The following is a 5,619-nucleotide window of genomic DNA, read 5'->3' as shown; positions in this document are numbered from 1 at the left end:
AAGGGTTAAAAGAAAAGTGCAGCAGTTGCCCATAGCAACCAACTCCATTTTCATATCTCCCTTTGAAAATGAAAGACATAATCTGATTGGCTGCATCGGTTTTGATGACTCCCCCCCCATAGACAGCCGGCGGTATAGTCCTACAAACACAGGAAGGTACAGGCGCTAGTACTGGAGGAAAGCGTGATTTAGGGCTAAATGCCAGGCTGTACCTGTATGAGGGCACGTCAAGTGGCATCCTAAAGTTATCGGCACACAATACGTTTTACGGTCTTATTTTTTTCTTCAGCTACCAAAATTATTTTTGCTGCATTTTTTCTTCATGACATTGAGGGCTATTTTTTAAAATATACTTTCTTCACAATTTTTTCCCCCTTGCTTTAGGTTTCATTAGGGCTAAAAATATAATTTTTCCGGTTTTTTTTTAATTCTGTAATTTGTTTAAGCTTATTTTTGTAAACTTTTTTTTTTACTACTTTGTCCCGTGTGGCGTCACATAAGACCTCTGGGGGTCATTGTGAAATTAAAGAAATAAAAAGTAAAACAGACACTTTTCCACTATAGCAGAGCTCCAGTGACAGGGGAAAACATCCCCCTAGTGTGACTGTAGTCACTAACAGAGCTGATCAGGGCCTGCTGAGACCCTGCAGCACTGCCGTAGAAGGGGCACCCGGCAGTCATGTGATCGTTGGGTCAAATAGTGGAAGTGACACCTCCTATCTCTTATTCAATCACAGCGCTCACTGAGCACTATGCAGCCTGCAAGAGAAGGCAGAAGTGATTAAAAAACACTTCTGTCTTCTCCTCTGGGTCTTTAACTGTCTCTGACAGCCGAGGACCTGACCTGCTCCTGCAGGAGCTTAAATCGGGCGCTATACATATATTTTTTTTTAACTATCAGACAGGATTAAAGCCCAGGACCAAGCAGTGTGGATTTACAGTGCTTGGTCCTTAATGGGTTAAAAAAAAATTTGGCAAAAGACTGCATGTTTCAATGCACAGAAAATAAATGTATCAACAAGGGATTGTCCAGTTGTAAACTATTATTGGCCTATCCTCACACTAGGTAATAAAGACCAGATTAGTGGGGATCCCGGGCCGCAGAGCCATACCGATCTACTGTTGTCTGGGTTGATGCGCTGGTGGACCATGCCGATTTCTGCTCTGTTCCCACTGCAGTGGTCAGCTTTGGTATTAATTGCCAATAGCCCATTCTTTTTAGTAGGAACTTGGCCTGCAATACGAAGCCTGGCCACTGCACTAGGAACAGAGCTGTCTGCTTCCTGCAGGAATCAGTTCAGTGCTTGAGCACATCAACCCAGAGAATAGCAAAGGGTCCTAGGCATTGGAGCCCTGTAAGTCTACTATTGATGGCCTATCCTAAAGGCAGGCCATCAATAGTTTACAACCGGACAGCAACTTTAATTAAAATTCTACTACCACTTTATTTCTGCAGCTCCTACGCAGGCCTATGTGTCGCCATGGTAATAGATTACAGAAAAGTGCTGTGTGGTTGATTACTGCAGTCTTACTCCAAGATCATGAGTTCCTGTTAATTCAAATGTCCAGGTACAGCAAAATGCCGGGATCCGTAGTATCATATGTGTCCACCGATCAGCCACTGTGCAGTCAGGTATTACCTAGTGACAATGGTGGGATAGTTTAGGTAGTAAGTGATCAGTCAGTTCTTGAAGTTGATATACTGGAAGAAGGAAAAACTGGCAATTTTAAGGATCTGAAGCCAAATTGTGATTTGCAGATGACTGGGTCTCCAAAAGCATCAGGTCTTGTGGAGCGTTCCTGGTATGTAGTGGTTAGTGCCCATCATTAAGTGGTCTCAGGAAGGAGACCCGGTGAAATAGCAAGCGGGTCATGGGCGCCCATGATGTGTATGGAGAGGCTACGACAGAAGACACAGGGCATCGGACACTGTGTAACCACAGGTTGATCATAGTGCCCATATTGACTCCTGGCCAAGCTTGAACAGGGGGCATGTAAGCCCAAGAGCTGGACCATGGAGCAATGGAACACAGTGAACCTGGTCTGATGAAAAGTGTAGGAGAGAAAAAAAAAGCATGGCTTGGGTTGAAGCCGATTTTCCTCATTTTAGGGGAAAACTTTCCTTCCCGACTCCAATCTGGCAATCAGTATAATCCCCGGATCACCGACCCTTCTGAAGTAATCAGTGACTATAACATGTAATATTGTAACTCTCAAGAAAGCCGTCCGGACCCCTCTTGTACTCTTATTGAGTTCTCCATCACCAAGTCCTCAACCAGAGTTCCATAGTCTCACTGCTCTTACAGTAAAGAACCCCCTTCTAAGTTGGTGTAGAAACCTTTTTTCCTCTAGACATAGAGGGCGCCCCCTTGTTACAGCCCTGGGTATAAACAGATGATATATCAGTAGACAATACAATCTCTGTATTGTCTACTGATATATGATACATCGTTATTATGTTGCCCCTCAGTCGTCTTTTTTCTAAACTAAATAACCCAATTTTGATCACCTCTCTGGGTATTGTAGTCCGCCCATTCCATTTATTACTTTAGTTGCCTGCCTTTGTATCCGCTCAGACTCTGATATGTCCTTCTTTAGTACCGGTGCCCCAAACTGTCCACAATATTCCATGGGTGGTCTGACCAGTGACTTGTAAACAGGAAGAACAATGTTCTCATCATGCGCCCCTAGACCTCTTTTGATGCCCCCCATGATCCTATTTACCTTGGGAGCAGCTGCCTGACACTGGTTGAAAACTTAACTGGAGCAGTTAACTAAAACCCCCAAGACCTTTTCCCATCAGTGGTTTCCCATTTAGTGTGTAATGATAACCTGCATTTCTTCTGCCCATGTGCAGAGCCTCACATTTATTAGTGTTAAACCTCTTTTGCCCCGTTTCTGCCCAAACCCCTGACTTACATTAACGGCAGCGGTATTCCCTAGTTGCAGCGGCATCTATCAGCAATATAACGCACTCGCCACACTGCAAAAAAAGTTCAGGAATGGTCCGAAGAACTTAACCAAGAGATCAAGGTGTTAACTTGTCCTCCAAGTTCTCCAGATCTTAATCTGAAGGAGCATCTGTGGGACGGACCGGAAAACGAAGTCTGATCCATGGAGTCGCAGCTCCCAAATGAGGGTGGCCATACACTATACATTAGATTACTGAGGACACAAGAGCATCTGGCAGCAGCTCTCTCGCACCTCTACGCTCCGCCAAGCGTCTACACGTATAGGGGTAGTCTGGGACAGATGGCTGCTCAGCCATCAACTAGTATGTATGGGCAACCTAAGGCTGCATTCACATGGGCGAGTTCTGTCCGATTCCGACATGAAGCAGAGAAAATGCAAGTTTTTTCATGCACATGATCGTAAGAACTGCGCACCACAAATCCCCCTAGTGGAGCCATAGTTGGTGCACACATATGCCCACAGCTCCACTTCAGCGGGACTGAGGCCTTCCTCTGGATCAACATTGGAAGATAATAGGTTGAACCGGATGGACATGTGTCTTTTTCTGCCTAACATGTATGTTACTAAAATAGCCAAGTAGGCCATCTCCATAGTCAGTGAATGGCACGGGGGTCACATGCACATCGCCGCTACATCCACTATAGGGGGGCTCACAGTACACAATCCTTGAGATTGCTGCGATCAGACCGGCAGCAATCATACATCCACCGCCTACCCTGTGGGGGGGTAGGAGACATCGATGGGAACAACCTCTGTAAATGGTTATTCCCATCGCAGTAGATTATCCCGAAGACCCCATGTGATTATCGTCTGATCGAGCGAATGACGTGTGATCGGGCGCGTGCGTATCTGTCGCAGCCTGCAAGATACGCTTGTGTGAGCCGGGCCTAAGGAATCTGCTGCAGGAGGGGTCGGAGAACCTCGGAGGAACTACGCAACATCAGGGTGGCTGCGCATGACCGGGTCGGATTCCACATGAGAGACCCCCGCGGTGGAATCTGACCCTGTGCCCGCCCGGCGTCCGTGCGTGCGTCTGTGCCTCTCATCACTTGTTCTTCTCTGCACTGCGGATGGTCCGCACGGCTCGCCGTCAGACATGCGCATACAATTTTTTTTCGCTGCAGGAAACCGTGTTTTCCCCATAGCATGCTGTGGGCGGTATCTGCAGCAGAATCCGGAGGCGGACGCATGCTCCTGATTCCGCAATGCAAATATGCCCGTGTGCAGGCGGCCGTAGGCGGTGCGATACGGAAAACATGGAAGCTGCTGATTTCAATAGGTTTATTCACATTTCCGTATTTTTCACGCGCCAAAAATTAAAAAAAAAAATAGAACTTTCTGTCTATTTGTACACCAATATGCAGGTAGAGGCGCGACACGCTGCGCAATTCTGCTAGAAAAAAAAAACAAAAAAACCTAAGGGCTCCCACGCACTTGCATTTTTTTTTTAACGCTGCGATATCGCTGCTTTTTTTATCGCGATTGTCAATGGGTCGTTCTAATGTTAAGAACGCATCGCACAAAAATGGCGAAGCGCCAACTTGCGATGCGTTTTTAACATTATAAAGTCCCATTAACATTCGCGTTAAAAAAAACCGCAGCAATAAAAAAACGCGCAGCGCCGGAGCCTCATCAGCCATTTACTTACTGCGCTTGTTTGCAGCGCGCAAATCATCATGCACTGCGGGCGCAAAAACACAGCGCTCGGGCGGGCGCAAATCTGCTATCTGTCCTGCGAGGGGGTGTGGGGGGGGGTGGGTGTAATGTAGCAGCTGCTCTGTATGTACATATATGTGTCATGGCTCCCCATATGGGGTGTAGAGCGCTGGGCGGCACACAATGCCCCGGGGCCCCGCACAGGGGTGACAGCACGGTATATACCAGTATATATGTATACCCCCACGGTCCCCCTCTACCCTACCCGCCATTGTTACTTACAGCCCGGCTCGTGCAGCAGCCGCAGGAGACGCCGACTGATCACTGGCCGCCCGGCCGTGGAATGGGAGCGGCGCTGTCTGATGACGTCACGCAGAGCGCCGGCCCTATCACCGGCGCTGAGCGGAGTCAGGGGGGCCGGGGGGCAGCACACAGGAGCCTCTAGACCCCCCAGTCCTGCTCAGTCCGCCACATTCATACACAGGAGCCTCTAGACCCCCCAGTCCTGCTCAGTCCGCCACATTCACACACAGGAGCCCCTAGACTCCCCAGTCCTGCTCAGTCCGCCACATTCACACAGAGGAGCCCCTAGACCCCCCAGTCCTGCTCCATCCACCACATTCACATACAGGAGCCCCTAGACCCCCCAGTCCTGCTCCATCTGCCACATTCACACACAGGGGCCCCTAGACCCCCCAGTCCTGCTCCATCTGCCACATTCACACACAGGGGCCCCTAGACCCCCCAGTCCTGTTCCATCCGCCACATTCATACACAAGAGCCTCTAGACCCCCCCAGTCCTGCTCAGTCTCGGCCACATTCACACACAGGAGCCCCTAGACCCCCCAGTCCTGCTCAGTCCACCACATTCACACACAGGAGCCTCTAGACCCCCCAGTCCTGCTCAGTCCTGGCCACATTCACACACAGGAGCCCCTAGACCCCCCAGTCCTGCTCAGTCCTGGCCACATTCACACACAGGAGCCTCTA

The 5,619-nt window shown here is 49.0% G+C and overlaps 1 protein-coding gene across 2 annotated transcripts in view; it reads right to left on the bottom strand.

Annotated features, from left to right (window-relative positions):
* The window catches only part of DCUN1D5 (defective in cullin neddylation 1 domain containing 5), a 25,901-nt gene extending 20,917 nt beyond the window's left edge, over positions 1–4,984 (bottom strand). The window contains exon 1 of one of the 2 annotated variants that reach the window (XM_066586373.1): positions 4,912–4,984. The gene's annotated coding sequence lies outside the window, so the exon portion shown is untranslated. The remainder of the gene's footprint in view (positions 1–4,911) is intronic. The other variant, XM_066586380.1, reaches the window with a different exon arrangement.
* Between the last annotated feature and the right edge of the window lie 635 nt (positions 4,985–5,619).

The sequence above is a fragment of the Eleutherodactylus coqui genome, chromosome 1 (assembly GCF_035609145.1).
Source record: "Eleutherodactylus coqui strain aEleCoq1 chromosome 1, aEleCoq1.hap1, whole genome shotgun sequence".
Taxonomy (NCBI): Eukaryota; Metazoa; Chordata; class Amphibia; order Anura; family Eleutherodactylidae; genus Eleutherodactylus; species Eleutherodactylus coqui.
This window is presented reverse-complemented; position numbering and strand designations above follow the sequence as displayed.